The sequence below is a fragment of the Aulonocara sp. 'chitande type north' Nkhata Bay genome, linkage group LG5, assembly GCF_057382095.1.
Source record: "Aulonocara sp. 'chitande type north' Nkhata Bay isolate Kocher_YH1m ecotype deep benthic linkage group LG5, A_spYH_male_GT1.1, whole genome shotgun sequence".
Taxonomy (NCBI): domain Eukaryota; kingdom Metazoa; phylum Chordata; class Actinopteri; order Cichliformes; family Cichlidae; genus Aulonocara; species Aulonocara sp. 'chitande type north' Nkhata Bay.
The window spans coordinates 2,717,503-2,738,887 of record NC_141348.1 but is presented as its reverse complement, the minus strand read 5'-3'; the positions used below and the strand labels follow the sequence as shown (position 1 = coordinate 2,738,887).

Here is a 21,385-nt window from a genome sequence, read left to right as displayed (position 1 = left end):
GAGAGAGGAGGAAGAAACTATTGATCTCCTCAAACTTGATGCTGCTGGGTCAGTTCTTTCTGCTCCAGAATCCCCTCCTGTCCTCGGCTTTCTTTTCTTTTGCCTTCAGCTCTTTTAAGGTTTTGTTGAGCTGCTCCTCGGCATCTTTAAATCTTTCTTTCAGCTGCTGTTTGGCCAGTTTCACTTCCTGTTTGAGGAGCTCTTTAGCTTCCTTTTTGTGCTTTCGTATTTCTTTAAGTGTGTCTTTGCAGTCTTTCTTGGTCACCGCAGAGCCGCTCACTTCTTTCTTGAATGCCTTCACCTCAATTTTCTCTTCTGCAAGTTCCTCTTGCACTTTCATCAGTTCCTTCTTCATGTTTTCAGTGTAACTCTTTGTATCTTCCATTTCTTTCTTTGCTTCCTGTATTTTAATTTTCTCTTCCTCCAACACTTTTTGAGCTTCCAACAATTCTTTCTTCATATTTTCAATCTCATTTTCTGCCTCGTGTTTACGTTTTTTCTCCTCTTCAAGTTGTTGCTTTACATGCAGTAATTCCTTCCTTAGTTTTTCAGCTTCAGCCATTACATTTGCAGCCTCTTGTGTTGCCAACTTCATTTTCCTTTTTTCCTCTTCAAAAGCTTCCTGCACCTTCTGTAATTCCTGAATCACATTTCCTGCCTCCTTCTTTGCAGTTTGATATTTATTTTTGGCTTCTTGTGCTGTGCTTTTCTCTTCCTCCAATGCTTTTTGAGCTTCCAACAGTTCTTTCTTCGTGTTTTCATTCTCGTTTTCTGCCTGTTGTTTTCTCATCTTCTCTCCTTTAAGTTTGAGACCCACATCCAGTAATTCCTGCAATACTACTTCAGTTTCAAACTTTGAATTTTTAGCTTCTCCTCTTGATTTTTCTGCCTCTTCTTTTAATTTGACATTTTCAGCCTGTATCATTTGAAATTCTTCTTGCAGGTTAATCAGCTGTACTGTATTGTATGGTGAAGCACTCGCCGAGCCTCTTCTCGATCTCCTTCGATTCATTTTGGCCTTTTAAACAATGGAACCAACGTTTTGTAGAGGAGTGAAGTGAAGTTTTCGATGTTTTTTCGTCAACTATCGTTTGTCCTGCACAGAGATGCTGCTGTAGATGTGTCTGTGTCTGGATACAATGAAACATGCTGTAACTAAGTGCTTGTGTTGCACAGTTCTACTGAACATTCCATTCATGCATGCTCCGCCCACATGGTCAGGAATGTCAGGTGCTGCATCTCCAAATGCTGCTCCCGTTGCCTAGCAATAACAGCTGTTTACTTTTTGGGGTCTGGTTCATTAATTAATAAAGAAAACATGTCCAAGTATTGGGTGCCGAGGCTCAGCGCACATTCTAGCCTGCTGTGTGGGTGGGCAGCTAGAAATCAATGGTGGGCAACATGAGTGAGGAGAAAACTGGAGCAGCCAAGCAGGGAGCTGCAGGTTGCTGGTTTGAGTCTCTGTTCAGATGCTGGTGTCTCCTCTCTCTGAGATGTCTGCAAATAGTCCCAGATAAAACAATAAGGATAACTAGAAAAATTTGCATTTCCTGCGAAAATGCAGTGTGGATGCTTTAAAGCTGAAGCTGTATGCAAAACGTACAAAAATACAAGAATTTAGGAGAAATAGTATAAGATAACAGAAAGAATATATTTAGCCAAAAATACTTAAGCATTACAGAAACACTATGATTTAGAAAAATAGTACAACATAGCAAAAATACTGTGATTTACCAGAGACACTGTGATGAACTATGAATATTGTAATTTTAAATTAAGACTATGTTTTAGCACAAATACTATGATTTGACAGAAATACTATCATTTGGCAGAAATACTATGTTTCAGCACAAATACTCTGGTTTAGCACAAATATTATAACATAGCCGAAATACAATTATATAGCAGAAATGCTATATTTAGAAAGAAAAATATAATATAGTAGAAATAGTATGATTTAGCAGAAATACTACAATATAGCATAATAACAATGATTTAGAACAAATACTATGATTGAGCAGAATAGTTATAACTTAAGAGAAAATACTGGAAAAGCAAGATGACAAGCTGAAAAAAAAAAAAAAACGGAACATGGTTAAGTTCCCTCAAAACTAATTGTTGTTCACCTGTGAAAAAAAATAAAGAAATAAAAATAAATTTAAAAAACAAGAAGGAACAGCCAACAGATACACACAAAATCAAATATGTATACACAAATGCACAGAGAGAGACACACACGGAGGGTCTATGCCAGTCAACCAGTCTGAATATATTATAATTTTTTCCAACAATGAGATGCTGTCCTAAAGAGGGTCTCTCTCTCTCTCTCACGCACACACACACACACACACACATGGAGAGAGAAGCATGTTTTCAGTCAAGCAGCCTGGGAGCTGCTAAATTTGAATTCACAGAGGCTGTGTACTTTTTCCCGCCAAAACAGGTGCACACACGCAGCACAGAGACAGGATTTTTGTAGTCTATGGTCGTGTCCAAATTCATGGGCCGCATCCTCCTGAGGACCCGGCCTTCGTGGTCTACGTGGGCCGGGTCCTCAGAAGGTCGGGTAGGCCGGAAGTAAACGGCCATGAAATTGGACGGTCTAGCCTTCTGATTAGCGTCACCGCTGTCTCGATGGAGTTTAATAAACTCAGCCGTCTGCTCCTTGCTATCTAAAATATAACAGGACACTGGTGTAAATTCTCGACCGTCTCACACTTCTGTTTAATCAGTTTTCTGTTTCACGTTTAGTCAGCTGTGTAAAAACCAAGGAGGAACCCACCCGGGGGATTAATAAAGTTTTATTTTATCTAATCTAATCCAATAACTTTAATCTCAGCCAAACCGATTTACTCACGAACAAACAAAACACTGAAAAAAAGCCCAACAATAACATTTTTAGGTTGTCTAAGTGACTTATATATTACGTTTAACTCGAGCAGCGAAAGTCCGCGGTGATCTGAAAATGATGTGCCGGGAGTTGTGCCGTTCTCGGCCGCATCAGTAACCCTCGAGCTCCCGGCTAGCTATCGAGCTGGTGGGTAGCAGACGTCTCCGAAAACATCGAAGCACTTTTGCAAATATGCGATATCTTGATAAACCGAGCAGATATTTGATGTTTACACAGCTACTTTCTCGCCTGAAAATATATTAAAAGTTTCTTTTGTGACCCAGAAAGATTAGTATGAGTAATTTTAAAACTTAGTAGCAGCCACCATTGTTGGAAACTGGAGTTTGGCTGGGCCGCGCTATGAATTCTGGGATATGGTAGGCCACGAAGGACACACCCGACCCATCCTTCAAATTCGGGGAAAAGGAGGACGCATTTGTCGGCTGCATTCGGAGGAGTCTACGAATTTGGACAGCCTTTGGCGCGTCGCTGTGAAATAATCGATCTACAAATGCGGCCTCAGGAGGATGCAGCCCATGAATTTGGACACGACCTATTTCTCATAGTGGGGATTCCCCTCAAACAAATGACCATAATTTCCTAACTGTATTGGCCAGAACGGTCATTCTTACACCGTTTTGTTCAGAAGAGATGGGGGAATCGTCAAGTGTTGACAATTTATCATTAAAATATGAATTTTTAGAGATATATGACATCGATGACTTGTTGGCTTAGAAGCCACAAAGGTCCCAATATGCAAATTTGAATGCCTCAGCCCACATATATGATTGGCTGGCTGGGAAGCCGTCCAGGCCCTGATTTGTAAATTTGAATGTCTCATCCCTCAGATATGATTGGCTGGCTGGGAAGCCGTGCAGGCCCTGATATGTAAATTTGAATGCCTCAGTCCTCACAGAGGATTGGCTGCCTGGGGACCTGGCAGAAATATATAGAAATACTATAACTGAGTAGAGCAAAGCAAAAACTGCCTTGACTTGCCCTCAAACAACGCTTTCTAACTCTAAATGTATTTGGAGTATCGATATCATTCTTTCACTGTATGAGACAGCAGGCTTTGGTGAACAATCATGGAAATTTTCAGGTCTCTGTGGAAATCCATTAAAAAGATATGACGAGAGAAAAAAGTGGTTCATTTCCAGAGTTTGAAATCTGAAGAAATCTGAGCGAAGGACGAATTTCCTACCCTCAAACAAGTCTAACTCATCTCAGAACAGTAATAGGTGAGAAAATAATTCTTGAATTGTGAGCGTCAGGAGTGTCTGAAGATATACTGGGACAAGCCTTATGTCTTAACTTTGCTTCGTTAAGGAGATATGACGATTCGAATATGCCTCTCATTACAGAAATCAAGCGGTGATTTTGAACAAGCTCTCCATTGACTTTCTATGGAGAGCTTTGCGACTTTGTGTTGGTCTGAGGAGATTTGCCAAAATTCTATAAATCTCACAACAATGATAGTGACATTTTCGGAAAGCCAGCAAAAATACCTACGTTTTGATGTATAATTTGTGAAAGTTGAGTGAAAATTGAGCAAGTAGCAAGAAGTTGTTCGGACATGAAGAGAAGACTGCAAAACCTTCAGTGGCACACTGGAAGCCAAGTGCATAGCAACCATAACAACGCATGTATTTTGTGAAAAATCACAATTGTGCAACTGAAAACTTTAAGAGGCATAAAAGTAAAACGGTAAAAGATTTGAAAAAGCTGATTTATACCTGAATAGCCCAATAATTTGAGAACATTTTAAAGTTTGAATGGTTGTTCTACGTGAAAATATGAGGAAGTAGTTAAGTTTCAGAAACAAGCAAATTTTAGCAGAATTGCAGAAGTTTCCCATTCATTTCAATGGGACAAATTAAGCTTAATATTTTAAAAAGTATAATAGTGAAAAATACCAAAAGACATAGCACACATTAGCAGAAATAGCAGAATAGTTTAAAATTTGAACGGTGAAAATCGGCTGAAAATTGCGGAAGTAGTTAAGTGCCAAAAAGTGTACGGAAGTCCCAAGAGGAACTCAATAGTGTGGATGCTTAAAGCATCCACACAATTATGACTCTGATGTGTTTCATGTGTAGCAGGATGGCCTTTAAACAGCATTCGCTGCAAGCATCCACATCGCCACACTTACTATTCTTTAAGCAGGCGTGCTGGGGTCCTCCTAAGGAAAGTTTGAAACTTCATTTCCTTCATGCTGGTGAACTTTTTACCAAATATTTTCATCAAAGCTTGTCCATCACTGACAGGGATTGTTTGGATCTTCACACTCATCTGCACCAACCCTAAAAAATGAGTCTCACTTTGCTCATATAATGCCAGGAGTGTCTCCATATTCCACAAAAGTCTATGCAAAAATGTATGGGCTCAAAATGTGGTCATAAATATTTTGTACTTGTAAATCGGTTTTGTACTTGTAAAAAAGATTTGTATGTGTAAAAAAAGATTTGTGCCTGCGTAAAAAAAGATTTGTGCGTGCGTAAAAAAGATTTGTATGTGTAAAAAAAAAATTTGTATGTGTAAAAAAGATTTGTGTGTGTAAAAAAGATTTGTGCGTGCGTAAAAAAAGATTTGTGTGTGTAAAAAAGATTTGTATGTGTAAAAAACATTTGTGTGTGCGTAAAAAAGATTTGTGTGTGGACTTAGAAAAAAACCCCTGCAAGTTACAACCACGAATTTTGACCCTATTTTTCTTCCTTTCATCTGATTGGTCAATGTCATGTCAATCACAAATGTAACAATCCAATCAGAGAACAGATGGGTTTGGCTGTCGAGGGGCGCTTTTTTTTGAACTGCAGGTCTTTGAAGGAAATAAATTAGTGATGGGATTTCCGGCTCTTTTTAGAGATCCGGCTCTTTCGGTTCGGCTCACTAAAAAGAGCCGGCTCTTTCGGCTCCGAACCGGCTCTTCAGGTTGTTTTGTTGCTTTAATTAATTTATTATTAACAATACTATAAAATTGTGCACAAAAGGAATTACTAACGTAAAAAAAAGTGGTTTTATTTATATATGTTTATATATAAATATAAAACACATTTCTAGCATGAACTGAACTTCCAAAGCAGAGCTACTAGATCACTTAAATTACACAATTGAAAGCATGTGTGTATTGTTTGTGTATTTATACACAGGCACTCATATATATTCAAATAATTTTAAAAAAAGTTCATTTACCTGTTATTACCACACACCAAATCCGGTCGTTGGTACTTGCTGGCTTGTGTAGCCACAAGATAACAAACGCTACACACTGCGCCCAGCATCCTGGAGCACTTCTGTTGTCTTTTGTACGTGTTTTGAGTTTTTATGTGCTTCTGAGTTTTTACGTGTTTTTACGTGTTTTGGAGTTTGTACGTGCTTCAGGGTTTGTATGTGCTTCAGAGTTTGTGCTTTGTCTGTAGGGGCCACCGTAAATATACTTTTGTTTATTCACTCCACAAAAAATGTAATAAATAAATCATATAATACAAAAATCAACTATTCACATTTCAACTTTTAACTATTTCAATTTTCAGCTTTTTCCTTTTACAAATTTAAAGTGAAACAACACAAAACACTGCAAACCACAACACAATTAAATATAAATTATAATATGAAAACAAAAAGAAGATGCATATTCTCTGTCATATGGGCCTGGATGAATAAACTTTCTGAATCCTTTATCATCTGCAACTGAAAATAGTTGTGGATGATTACTATACCTTTCTAATGTGATGTTGTTGTCCCTGGCTCTCTTTCTCTGTCTCTCCCTCTTGCTCTGTTCCTGTGCTACTGCGAGTGTAACTACCGCCCCTCCCCCCTCCTCCCAGCATAAAGCACAAGACTCGCGTGCAGAGTGAAGCGGAAAAAAAGTGCGAGAGAGAGGTTGAGAGAAAGAAAAGAGAAAAAAAAAAAAAACACGTGACGGCTCGCGATAAGGAGCCGGCTCTCGTCGTTCACTTCAAAGAGTCGGATCTAAGAGCCATTTCGTTCGCGAACGACCCATCACTAGAATAAATGCCCTTTTACATGCCAACCCAGCGTTTTCCTTCATCACCACGAAGGAAAACAGTCTGTGTTCGTCCGAGTTTGGTGATTTTTGTGTCACAGGACTACGTGTTTAATACAGGGACTTCCACAGCCTTTTCAACAGCGCTGCGGACGCAGGGGGGCAGTGTTTTGGAAATGACAGTCTTCATTACAAAGCTTTCTTCGTTATGAATTAGCATACATGTTTTTATTGAACATTTGAAGAACTAGCAAAACCCCCCCACAAACTCTTGTAGTTCACATAAAGTCAGAGATAAAAACGACAAGGAGCAGGTGCATCTAGTACAGGTAGAGCTGCTGCAAAAACCCACAGAGCTCAGCAGCCAGCAACAAATTCTGGATCCTTTGCTTTTAGTTAGCATTAGCAGCACATCCTGCGTCCGATGTGAAAGGACTTTTATGCTGCGCACTGTGACTCACAGCAATGGTCCCGGGTCAGCCCTGACGTTGTGTTAAACTAATCCTAAAGTAATAATGGTATTTCTAACCACTGATATACCACAACTTTTTCCTTTCAACAGCTGCTGAAAGTAAGGGGACCTAACTGCTATCGGATATTTATATAGAGATTACCCTTCAAGGACCTGGGCCCTATTTCAGGAAGCCGGTTTAGGGCAAACTCTGAGTAAGTATACCCTGAGTTAACGAAAACTCTGGGTTTTCGGTTTCACAAAGCGAGTTTAGATTAATCCTGAGTGAGTTACTATGACGACACACTCCGTGAAGCTAACCTGCCCCCTAGCAGGTTTACTTCAACTAACCTTGACGTTCTCCGCCTCTTTGTCGGAAACCTGACTGTAGGAAGTGTCAGACATGGCGTGCCCCTTCCTTGAAGAGCCAGTAGATGTTGAAGCCCAAATTCTCCGCAGAGCTCTCCGCCGGGAGAGAGTGATTAGAGCGCGTTTGGACATCTTATCATTTCCTGATGACGTAAATACTCGGATACATCCGGATACTCGAGACAGAATTCACAATGTGTTTTTGGGACTTTCAGGTGTTTGGACCAATGTTTTCTTTTCTGATCAAACCAGAAAGCTTTAATGAGCAGCTGGATTTGTGTCGCATTAACTGGCTGGACTCAGAGGACATCGAAATGCAGCTGATTGAACTGAAAAGCTCGACTCTTGACTCGACTCTTCAAAGTTTGCAGAACTACAAACGCAGCTGGAATCCACAGCTGTGCGTGTTCATGGAGCTGCATGTTCACCTGCTGGACATCACTACCTGACAGGTTTAACTGTCTTCAGAACATTGCAGAGGCCTTATTGACAGTATTTGGCTCTAATATCTGTGTGAGCAGATTTTCTCTCACATGAAGAGAGTCCTCAGGTCTGAATGCTGGACACTCGGAGACCTGTGTCTCTGAGTGGGAGACCAGAGATCACATTAACATGTGTGTCCCTGTATTAACAAACATGCCATATTGGCCCAGTTTATTTTTCTTATCATTGTTGTGAGGAGACCATAAATAGCATTTGTATTTTCTGTTGTACAGTTCATTTGCTGTTATGGATAAAAAGTCTTTTTTGTTTCAAAATAGCTGATAACTATTTGCTGATAGCTGCCAACATCTGCGCACAAATATAATCCTATGAAGTGCTTCTATATAGTGTGTCATTTATTGCTAATGCAATCATATGGCACATTGACTTCTGAGGAAATTTTAGATGCACTCATCATCAGAAAGGTTGCCGACCTAAACCAGGGGGTTTAGAGCATCATAGAGTTTTTGTGGTTTGTTTTCTTTAAGTCATTTCACAGATTTTCTCTATAATTTCAATTCCTTGAATAAAACAACAAATTTAGGGGATGATTTTGTAATCCGACTTTGTTTTATGTTTAGTGAAATCTTTCATACATAATCTTCCAACTCAGTCGTCATTCTTATCTTGTGAAATCAAACCAAATGTTCTGTTGTCTCTAAATCAGGGATTGATGAAATCTTTGGTTGCATCCATTTATGAACATGTTCTCATTCATATTAAATCGTAGTCTAAGTCCTTCTTTAGAGGGATAAATGTCATTCATTATCTTCAAATGTGTTTCTGTTGTTTTGGGGGGAAGTTTGAAGTCCATTGTTCAAAGTCAGTTAATGAAACTTTATGAAGTTTATGTCGGATGTTTTTCCTATTTTGTATTTGTTTGAATTATTATGTATTTTTGACTCTTTCTGCCATGATGCCAGGTCTCTCTTGAAAACAACATTTTTAATCTCAATTAAATTTTCACTTGGAGAAATAAAGATGATAATAATAATTTTGTCTTCAGGGAATCATCTGAACACCCCCGGTGCCGCGGCGCGGACGTCTCAGATGGCCAGCAGCCCCCGGTGGCACCTCCTCTCTCCACGCTGGTCCTCGGGGATTCCATCGTCAGGAACGTGCGGATGAGGGGGGCGCTCATGCTGTCGTTCCCGGGAGCCACTGTTGTTGACATAGTGGACAGAATTCCCAACATTCTGGCATCCCACCCACAGGTTAACCGGCTCATCATCCACATCGGCACCAATGACATCCCCAAACAGCAATCTGAGCTGCTGAAGTTGGACTTCCTCCAACTCTTCAGCCTCCTTGGTCAGTTGCAGGTGAGTGCTTTTATCTCCGGGCCCACCCCCACCTGTGGCAGAGGGATAGGCCGTTTCAGCCGGCTGCTCAGCCTTAACACCTGGCTTTCCTCCGCCTGTGTCTCCCACGGCGTGGGTTTTATTAACAATTTTGATGCCTTCTGGGAGAGGAGGCATCTTTTTGGGGCAGACGGGCTCCACCTCAACGCCTGGGGACGCCGTTTGCTGTCCGCCAATTTGGCATTTGGCGTACAGCACTCCCGCACACCGCCCTGTCACTACCCCAAATTGACATTACCTGCTGATCTGTCTGCCACTGACTGATGTTCCCCTGGTCCCAGCTCCTATATTTGTTCCACTTTTAACAGTAATACACAAAACTCTGGACTCGGACCTCTCTCTCCCACAGTCAACACAATACCCGTCATAATCACAAACAGAGAGCAACAGAATTATCATAAATCCAATAACTCCAAAAACATTAATAACCTCCGGCCTCTTCAAAAATATCAACATCCATTCAACTCTATTGTCAAAAATCCACCAGTCTCAATCAGTATGGCACTTTTAAATGTCCGCTCTCTGTTGAACAAGTCTTTTATTATTAATGATTTAATCTTAGATAATAAACTTGACTGTTTATTTTTAACTGAAACATGGCTGGGTTTGGATGCACCAGTTGTTCTCACTGAGGCCTCCCCACCAAATTTTAATTTCTCTTTTTCTATTAGAAGTGGTAAGAGAAGTGGTGGGACTGCATCTTTGGCCAACAACACACTCACCTCCAAACAAATTTTATTTGATCATTTTACCACTTTTGAATTCCATGCTATTGTTTTTTCAGCAGCCCTCCAGTTTTATCTGTCACAATTTATAGACCACCTAAAGACAGCGCTGCTTTTATCAAGGAATTCTCAGAATTTTTAACAAACCTACATTCAAAATATAATATGATAATTTTAACCGGTGATTTTAACCTGCACATAGATAATCCTTCTGACCCTGCATCAAAAGAATTCTTAAACATTCTTCACTGTTTGGATTTTACCCAGCACGTCACACAGCCGACTCACAACAGAGGACACACTCTGGACCTGGTCATCACCCATGGGCTGTCCACCAGCGTGTCCTCTGTTGTTGACTTGGCTGTCTCTGACCACTACTGTGTGTTTTTTAACATCACCGGTTTTATTCAGCGGGAGACCTCGGTGCGAACTGTGAGGAGGCGCTATCTAACCTCTGAAGTGGCTGCAAATTTTACCAGGGTTTTAGACGAATGCCCCCCTGTGATTTTACCTGCACCCTGCGATTTGATTTTTAATCATTTTAATAGCAAACTGAAGAAAAGCCTTGACTCCGTTGCTCCACTCACCACCAAAAACACGCATCACCCTGGAGAAACGAAGAAGTCAAAAAACTCAAAAGAAATTGCAGGGCAGCAGAAAGGAGATGGAGGAAAAATAAAAATACTATCAACCATCAAATATTTTGCGAGCAACTTAAATTGTACAATAATACATTAAGGAAGTCAAGAAATTCATACTTCGCCAAAATAATCAGTAATCAGTTCCTCTTTTCCACTATAGATCATTTATTTAACCCTGATTTTAACAGCTCCCATAGAAGCCCCACAGACTCGCTCTGAGCAGTTTGCAGACCACTTCAGGGGAAAGGTCAGCGCCATCAGATCTGATATTTTATCTAATCGCGATATGTTTGTAAACACATCTGAGGGCTCGATTGTACCCGAGGAGACACTGGACAGCTTTGTCCTGGTTAATGCTGAGAACCTTCAGAAAGTTTTCTCCACAGTGAGACCCACCACATGTCTTTTAGATCCAATCCCTTCTTCACTCTTTAAAACACTTTATGGATTTTTTGAAGCTGAGCTTTTATACATGATGAACTGCTCTCTTCAGTTGGGTGTCTTCCCTGCTGCCTTTAAAACGGCGGTGGTGAGGCCCCTTCTGAAGAAGAGCAATTTGGATTGTAATGATTTTAATAACTACAGACCTGTATCCAACTTACCATTTTTAAGTAAAATCTTAGAAAAACTTGTTTTTACTCAGATTACTGATTTTCTGAATGATAGACAGATCCTGGAGATATTCCAGTCTGGATTTAGGGTGAACCACAGCACAGAGACGGCTCTCCTAAAGGTTCTGTTAGGGAAAATATTATAAAACACTTCTTCAGTAAAGACTTCAGAGAAGAGAAACACAGGCAGTTTTACTTGTTGCTTAGCAAGGGCAGCTCTGAGCTCTCGCACGAGAGTGAGGGCTCAGGGACTCACACTCAGAGACTGCCCCAGTCTTTATTTATAGTTCCTGTGTGTGTGTGTGTGTGTGTGTGTGTGTGTGTGTGTGTGTGTGTGTGTGTGTGTGTGTGTGTGTGTGTGTGTGTGTGTTGCTGATCAAAGGGTCAAAAAAGGTACATCCTTGGTCAGGAGAAGGGTGACCCCCCCCTCACCCTGGATAACACAGTGAGGAAGTCCAGCAGTTCATCTATATGTAAAGAAGGCACTTAAACTAAAACAGACATAGCTACGTTAATCCTACCGTAAAACAATAAGGCAAGGTACGAGCTCTCATGCTCCCAGGACGTGGGGGTGCATTCCTGGGATGCACACCAAGCTTGCAGCCTGCTAAAGATCACACACAATTGATTATATGCCTCTAAGTATACATGGTTAAACATTTCCTAATACAAATAACTACATGCAGTATTCTACCATATGCAAACTTATATCACTAAAAGATTATACTGACTACTAAATACAATTTTCCATTGACATTCCCTCCTGTTGTCAGTAAAACTTGAAGTGAGATACCAGTTTGTAACATCTTGTTGTACATTTTCTGTCACATCGTCATTAATCACACAAAGTCTTCATGTTCCAACAGGCCAAAGTTATCATCATCATTTGTCACAGCTGTATATGCAGCAACAGTAGAAAATATTATGCGGTTAATCATGAGTCTTAGGCATGGCAATATACACGTTACAAAGACACAAAATAAAAGTAAAAATATCCCAACTCTGATGAGTAGTCTTTTTAGCACCTGTAACCAGGAGCCAGTGTAAAGCCAAGAAAACCAGTCACTTGTCTCACTTACATAGTCCTGATTTTGAGCCTGTTGGATCTGTCTCAAAACATTCAAGGCGTCAGTCATGTTTAATGAGTGTACATCGTCTGGTATGTAAGTGCAGCATGTGTTGTTGAAGAGGACGCAGAGTCCCCCTCTCTCTGCTAATATCATGTCCAGATTCTATTTGATGTTGCATCGCTGTAATCCGTAATGCATCGATTTCCTGGTTCTGCTGTTCGTTGATCTTACATGAAGCGTTCAGGAAAAGTCCAAACCGGTAATCCAGAGTTTCAATTCTCAGCATGTTTTTTCCAGCTCCCACCCAGGGGAACAATGAATGGAGTACTTTCTGTCCAGTAGTCCATAACTTGAATTCCTTGGGCACGTCGCCTCCCCATATCGGGTCATGTGCTTGAAGTTTAGGAATCGCTAATCTTCTTTTTTTTTTTTCCCCCGGCGTACTGTAGAAGTGGTGTTCACTGCAGTCATCCTGAAGCTGTGGTCTGACAGGAATATAGGAGCACATGTTCCTGTCCAGTCTGGGGGCAGTATGAAATATGCCCGTTGTCCACATAACCAGGCCATTCCTTGCACCCAGTACGTGCCATTAGAGGGTCCACTCATGTTCACAGGTGCGCCCTCTCCGTGGCCTGCAGTTTGGACACAGTTTGTGGTGTCTCCAAGGGGTCTGTTACCTTTCTCTTGCTGGTAACACATGGAGTGGTTCTTTCCTGGCACTTGGTCCAGGAACACTGGGAAATGGATAGATATTCCGATTTGTCACATTGAAGTCGATCCAAAAGAGTTGATCACATGTTCCATTACTAAGTCCAGCAGCGTGTGAGATTTTATCGTCGATGATGATTCGGCTGTGTTGGAATCCAATGCCAGCAAAGCTGGCTGCACACTTTGCTTGAGTGTTGTTCATATATTCGCCATATAATGTGGGGTGTGTCGACGTGCTGGGCGTATGAGAACAGACATAACAGTCTGTATTTGCCGATTCTGCCTTTGTTCTGTCGTGGATATAACGGTACCAGGCATTATTCATCCACGGATGAATGTGATCTTGCGTCATGTCCCTTAGGTGAGAGTTGTCGTGTGTCCATCTCTTCTGCCTGCCTCCTGGTTCAGCTGAAGTCCTGTAAGGGTGAGCATCGTAGTCAAGGTAACCAAGAGGGTCCACCTCCCCATGGTTGCACACAGATCCGTCACACCTCGCACTTGGTTGCCCTAGAGTTGATCAGAGGCTGGAGGTTGAAGTGCGAGCTTACCCTACGGGGGCTCAATCAGCACTCCCCCCTCACCACTGAAACAACCAAGTGTGAGATTTCTCTAATGTGCTGTCTTGGGGGTGCTGGGTCCAGTTATCTTACTGCTGTTATGATCCCAGCAGTCTTCAGTGTGCCATCGTATGCTCAGTATAGTGACACAGCATTAGGTGATGTTCATAGGAAACTGCTGTCATCACCACCATAGCTTCTGGTTCCTGTGCTTTCACAGAATCATGATGCCATCCTTAGACTCCCTCTGCGCTGTCGATGGAGCTTGGCACGCTCCCCTCATCCTTCAGGTGCCCGTCTGTTGTCCACAATCTCCTCTGTTGGCCTCTGGAAATCCCCTTTGGCACAGCTCTCATTCCAACGCAGTTTCATGGTCCTTGCTGTGGCTCCAAAGTCTGATCTCATGATGGGCCCCAACCAGCTTGACCTTTGACCTCAACCACTGCCTGGTGCTGTCAGCTATGCCTGGAATGTTTCTCGCTTCTCACTGGGCCTCTGAAGATTTCCCAGGAGATTACTGCTGCACCTGTATTTCAGAAAAACTTCTATTTGGAGAGCATATCAACAATCATCAAACCACATTCTTTAGTTCAGTGAACTTCACTTATAGGACATCAAAGCCTCATCTGAAACTGGATGCACCACTTGCATAGGTTTAATACCCGTTGAATGAACTGTTAATCACACAAATCGCTGCAAAAATCATATAAAACAAAATTTAATGTTAATTCATTGTTTCATGTTAATCCTGGATCCCTCCTCTTGACTCATGGACACTCCCATGAGTCAACTCATCAAAACCAGATTCCTGTCTTAAAGAAAAGTTAAATAGATCATATCCCAGGTAACATCAGGGCATCTGCTCCTCTGGAGCAGCACCACCCTGGACTTATAATCCTGCAATAAAAGATGTTAGTGTGTTTTGTATATTAAATTCGCATAATAAAACTGGCTCCGCCAGGAGCCTGCATACACACCATCATGGCCTGGAAAGCAAGATCTAGAAATGAAATGAAACTTCACACTTATAAACAATTATATCATAAGAGTAATAAAGCATTCAACATCAGCAAGACAAGTGTCATGTACAGGTTTTCTCAAATCAGTAAATTACAACTATTACCCTAATTTGCCTCAGACATGGATCATCCCATGTACTCAGTTAACATTAATGTAATCGGTGACTTCTCTTAAGCAAAGTCAGGTGTGTACACACTTTCTCACAGTTTCTTTTACCAGTCAGTCAGTTTTCTTTCCTTTCACTCACTCATTCATACATTCATTCTTTCTTTCTTTGCTGATAGTGGAATCGATTGTCGCATTTAGTTTCCACTTCCAGCAAAATGACATCATCTCAAAAAGAAAAAAGAACTTTAGATCGGATTACATCGCTGAATCCTTTTTAGGCCGGGACTTTCATTTAATATTGTCCCAATAAGTGGCTTTCTCCAGAGCCCATTTTAATGTGGAGAAAACTCACTTGTAACGGCTTTCTCGACCGGTCGTATAGCACTTTCAATTCCCGACGTGCAGATCTGCTTAAAGAAAAGAAATTGACAAACAGAATCAGTGCCTGTTCAAAAATGAAAAATAACAGATTATCAAACCAAACTTTCAGTGCACTGTGAAAGTATCAAAATAAAAAGGCCTTGTCAAATCATGACACAAACTCCTCATCAACTTCACAACAGGAGAAGAATCATCAGCTAGATTCACTCCAAACCAACCATCAGCTGCACAACACACAACATAACCCTAATGTCTTATTAACTTGTGAGTTTAATCACCAGGGCCCTGTTTCAGGAAGCCGGTTTAGAAAACTCAGAGTGAAAAACGATACGCAGGGTTGAGTAACCCCGAACTGTCCAACTCGGAATATTCGGTTTCAGAAAGGCTGATAACAATTAGTTCAATCAACGCAGAGTTGCTTTAACCCCAAGTGAAGCGCGCGGATGAGGATACATAAAGCCCTGATAAGCGGAGCACAGATTAAGCGAGTCGCCATGGAGACGGAGGGAAAGAAGGCGCGGTCAATGTATTTTACAGCGCTTGAGGCCGAAATTCTGATGGCAGCATATGCCGATAACATGCAAATTTCTCAGAAAAAAAGTAACACAGCCTCAGCTGCAAAAGAAAGGGAGCATGCATGGCAAAACATAGCCGACAGAGTCAATGCGTGAGTGTTAATATAAACATTGATCTAGGGATTTCCGTTATTTTAATCATATGTTATTTTATTTGTTATTTTACACATTTTATTTTGTGACGTGATGTGAGCGCAGGTGCAACCCAACAGGCCCCAAACGTTCCTGGCAGCAAGTAAAAATGAAATATAAAAATATAGTCCAAACAGGTAAGGTGTAATTGTATTATGAGCCATAGTGCTTGGTCTGTTTGTCCCATGTAAATCAATTACAGTTAGAGGCTACATTAATTTTCTTTCTGTAAGCACTTATTGAAATTATCTGAGCACATTACAAGTACATATTTGCTTACTCTGTATGCTCAAATGTGGCCCGTTATAGCCAACAGAAAAAAAGCGGAGGCCCGAAAAACAGGTGGGGGTCCTCCACCACCACTCACAGAGGCTGAGCAGTTGGCCCTCAGCCAAAACAGTGGGCGCCCTGTGGCCGAAGGCATCTCTGCGGGGACATCCTCTGAGTCAATAACCCCGCAAGACACAAGTGCCTACATAGGGGGTAACTTCAAAATAATACATGATGTGCATACATCCTTTCTTCACAGTCACCTTTGCAGTGCGACACATTCATTTGATAAACTCTTTACCATAATGAATTTTTTTGTAGTGAAGTAATTTTCCGACTGATTTTGCCTTCCCTCAGGCTTGGTTGTCTTTGAGAGCATAATGACAATGAAGTGTAAGGTGATTGGTATGTTTGTTAATTGCCATTTGGTCCCTTGTAAGTTATAAGTGACCTGTATAAACCTCATATTCTATCAGTTGATGGTGATGGTGTACTGCATCTGGTGCAGCCTCCTGTTGAGCCAGACCAACATGCAGTTGTGAGTACTCTTAATACTCCACAGATTATATGAGTTTACAGTAGAACAGCAATGTTGTTTATTTCTTTACTACAGGAAAATAATGAAGAAACATTGACAGCTGTTACAGAGGAGGAAGCAACAGAGACACTTTATGAGGTTTACATCTTTTAATACTTTGTGTACAGGAAATACAGGCGACCAATAAAGCCAGTTGAACAGAAAATCTGTTTATTCTTCTTTCAACATGTTGAGGTGATGGGTCAAAGGAAATGATTGTGACATATGGTGTCTCTGACTGCGCTTCCATCTTGTATGTCCGTGGGAGGGTCAGGATGTTCATGGTTTGGATCACTGCTGATGTTTGGTTCAGAAGGACAGTGTTCTCCTCTAATTGTGGCAATGTTGTGAAGAATCACACATGCCACAATAATGTCACATGCCCTTTCTGGGGTGACCCTGAGTCTTTGCAGGCACTGGAACCGGGCCTTAAGCATTCCGATAGTCATTTCAATTCTGGCTCTTGTCCTGCAATTAGCCAGATTATATCGCTGCTGTGGGCCCGGTTCAGGGTCAGGGTAAGGGGTAAGCAAATAGGGTAAACATGGATACCCCCTATCACCAAGCAAGTAGCCAGTGAACTCTCCTAAGACAGAAGGATACACTTCAGTTCAAATGTCCCTGAAGCAATTGGTCTTTATATATTTTAAAGTATTCTCAACTCACCATGTCCAAATTTTGTGCTCAGTGTACATTCACGGAATATTTGTGAGTCATGGACAGAGCCTGGCCACTTGGCTTCCACATTTGTGATAATGTTGGCAGCATCATATATGATCTTCACAGTGCAGAGAACACAAATTAGCATCCATTACTATAATGAAATAATTTGTTAGTTTGAAATGCTACAGGGAACTATGTACCTGCACATTAATGCTGTGGAAAGACTTCCTGTTCACATAGTCTCCTTCATTTACTGAAGGAGCAATGATTGGAATGTGAGTGCCATCTATACACGCCTGGGAACCCTGAAAATAAATGTAAAATTTAAGTAGTAGTGCAAGTATCACCACACCATAAATTAAGTTTTGTTCATCCTGATACCTGCAATTTTGTGGCATCCCTCTTTGATAAATCTTGTGGGTCTGTGACCGGGGAACACCACAAACGAGTACAGGAGACGTTTCAGTGCAACTGTAACATTCCTGACTGCCCGACAGACGGTAGCCTTGGAAACGTGCTCAGCGTCACCAATATTATACAGAAAGCTCCCGTTTGCAAAAAACCGAAGTGCAATACAAATAATATGTACAGAACTGAGAGAATGTCCGCGATGTGTCACATGCGTAATATTAGGCCTGAGGATGTTATCCAAATAACTTATAGATTGTGCTGAGAAACGGTGACGTTCACACAGAAAATCATCAGGAAATGATAAAATGTCCAAACGCGCTCTGATCACTCTCTCCCGGCGGAGAGCTCTGCGGAGAATTTGGGCTTCACGATCTACTGGCTCTTCAAGGAAGGGACACGCCATGTCCGACACTTCCTACTGTCAGGTTTCCGACAAAGGGGCGGAGACAGTCAGGGTTAGTTGTAGTAAACCTGCTAGGGGGCAGGTTAGCTTCACGGAGTGTGTCGTCATAGTGACTCACTGAGGCTTCATCTGAACTCGCTTTGTGAAACCGAAAACCCAGAGTTTTCGTTAACTCAGGGTATACTTACTCAGTTTTTCCACTAAACCGGCTTCCTGAAACAGGGCCCAGGTCTGTGCTCTTCACTCATCTAACCCACAGATCTATTTTATTCAATTTTCCTTTTCCCTTCATCATAAAACATGTGACATGCTGTCATGCACTTCACAAAAGAAGTTTGTTCTGATGTATTCAGAGTTGTGTATCTAAATACAGGATTCACTCACACATCAAAACAGGAAACTCAGTGTTTTAGAGTCTCCACTCAACACACAACAACTCCAACACATCTCATTCACTCGTGCTAGAATTCAATCACCTTTCATTAATCTAAGACCGATCAACTAATTTGCATATCAGCTATTAACCCACTAAGTTGACAGGACAACAGAAAAGCATGTTCAAAATAGTATCACAAAAACAGAATTTCCCTCATACAGTAAATTACTTGTGCTGCATCAATCAAGCAGGAAGCTTCTCCCAATTTACTATATTAACTAAATTTATTGTCTGATCACTGGTTGGTCAAACCAGGATCTTTTTCCCACAAAAGTTAAATTGTTGTCCTGCAACCTAGAGAGTCAATTTTTTTGCATTGGATAAATTCAGTATTTGATAACAAGTGTCTGCTAAATTGACACTATTTTAACACTGATGAAAGATAACAAGCTAATTTTCATTGCATGTGTGTTTGTGTTATTAGGCAGGTCTAATGCATGTCTGTGGAGCTGCGTCTCCAGCAGGGCATGTTCTTAAAGCTGCCTTTCCTACACACTTCTCTACTATTATTTGATCATTTCTTAACTGATGTGCTGAGTCCACTGGTCTTTGCATCACACTAAGAGACTTGGACAAGATGATAAACAGACTCACGCTTAAGATGTTGTCTAATCTTCATGAGTTATTTTGTGTTTGGAAGTGTTAGTAGGGTTAATGCATGTTCTGCTTGTGTGTGATTTTGTATATGTTTCTATTTTTGCAGTGTTTCAGACTCCTTCACAGTTTTCCAACTTAAGCAGTCAGTTTTGTTTTTCCCAGGTTTGCTAACCCAAATTTTGATTTCCCACATTAAATAATTCCTATGTGTTCTCCCCACTCCTCTCACTCTGTTGTCCTCTCACTCTGTTGTCCTCTCCCACTTCAACAGTCCAACAGCCTGCAGTTCTCCTTCAGCTTTGTCCTGTGTTCCACTGTCTCTTTTTCTCCAAAGGTGGCAAATGTCAAACTCCAACAGTCTACTCAGTTCTCCTCAAAAGTTTTCTTCACATGCACAGTGAAGTTGCAGCTTGTTGTAAACACAGTGCCATTCATCCGATCAGTCAGGATGATGGGTTTGCTCTTCTTCTCTGATGCTGTTTGTCCACATTGCTACTAGAGCAGGGCGATATGGCCAAAAATATTTATCACGATATATATTTGAAAATTTGCGATAACGATATAACTGACGATATAATTGATGCGAGACAAAATACAACTCCACAACATTACTTGCGCAAAAAGACAACCTTCCATTTATTTTCACTTAAACAAGAAGCTGGTTTTTATGTACATTAAAGCTTTATAAAAATGTAACAGTGCAAATGCAAATTCCTCGCTGAAAGTTTAACCAAAAGGCATTTCCAGTAGAAATGTGCTGACATATCCTGAGCATAACCATGTATAATATCCACTGAAGTTAAAAAGAGGTGCTTTGCGACATTAAACTGCAGTGTGCAGTACGCATTTTTCGGACCATAAGGTGCACGGGATTATAAGGCACATTAAGCAAAACAAAGCAGTCAGCTAAATCAAACTTTATTAAACTCATTCTTCTTGCTTCCTCCACTTCTATACCATTGATTCATTAATGTTGAATTCTCTGGCAGCTGCTCTATTCCCATGTTGTTGCAGTATATTAAAGACTAACCTCGTATTGTGGATGGATTATCTCAGTTGTTCTCCTGACTGAAGTTTGGTCCGTTTACAGCATCCTGCCATGCGATTGCATTTGTCTCTAACCATGAAGAACCTTCACGTTAACTTTTATAAGTGGAAAAGTGTTAGTGTTCGTCCTCCAGCTTCACTGTTTATGTTATGCTAACATAGCTGTGTCGCTAGCAATCACGTAGCACATCATTATCACATCACCAGCTAGCCCAACTTCAGTAACCCTACAAACGTCACTGCTGTGTAGCTTCCTGTCTTCATTTACGTTGGAAGTGATAGCAGAGCTGTACGTTTGATTTTTTTCAGAAATCTCTCAGTCAGAACATGCAATATCATGCTTAGGTAACTAGCGAAACTAGCGAGCTAACTTCCGCTAGCTTCCTGCTAACTTCTAACTCCGTTAAATGTAATAACTTTTGTTTTCATGGATGCCTGGAAATTAAACTTCATAGTTACACCTGGTAAAGCAGCAATGCTGATCGTTTTATTAAAGATAAAAGAATTGAGACAGTTTTTAACTCTCAGTGATGCTGCAGTGTTCGTTTGACCTGAAGAATACAGAGTTTAGGACCCAGATTACTCCCAGATTTAAGAGCATCTTAGTCTGACAAATACGAAAATAACGATGGCCGCTTGCATGTTCTGCAAAGAAATGTGCTTTGTTGTGTATCTGACGGACAAACACCAAACCAGTTCCACATCACTGAAGTTGCACCATTTTTACAAACCAATTCTGGTTCATCTGTTTCACTCAACAATCGGCCATGTGCGTATGAAAACAAAGGCACTGCGCATGCGCGTTTTACTCATATTCTATCGCGATATTTCATTTTCCTGTCGTTGCCTAACATTATACCGGTATTACCGTGAACGGTATAATATGGCCCAGC

At 41.0% G+C, this 21,385-nt stretch overlaps 1 pseudogene; it reads right to left on the bottom strand.

Annotated features, from left to right (window-relative positions):
* Positions 1-9,245: 9,245 nt before the first annotated feature.
* LOC147329669 (uncharacterized) lies at positions 9,246-14,790 on the bottom strand (annotated as a pseudogene).
* Positions 14,791-21,385: the final 6,595 nt, after the last annotated feature.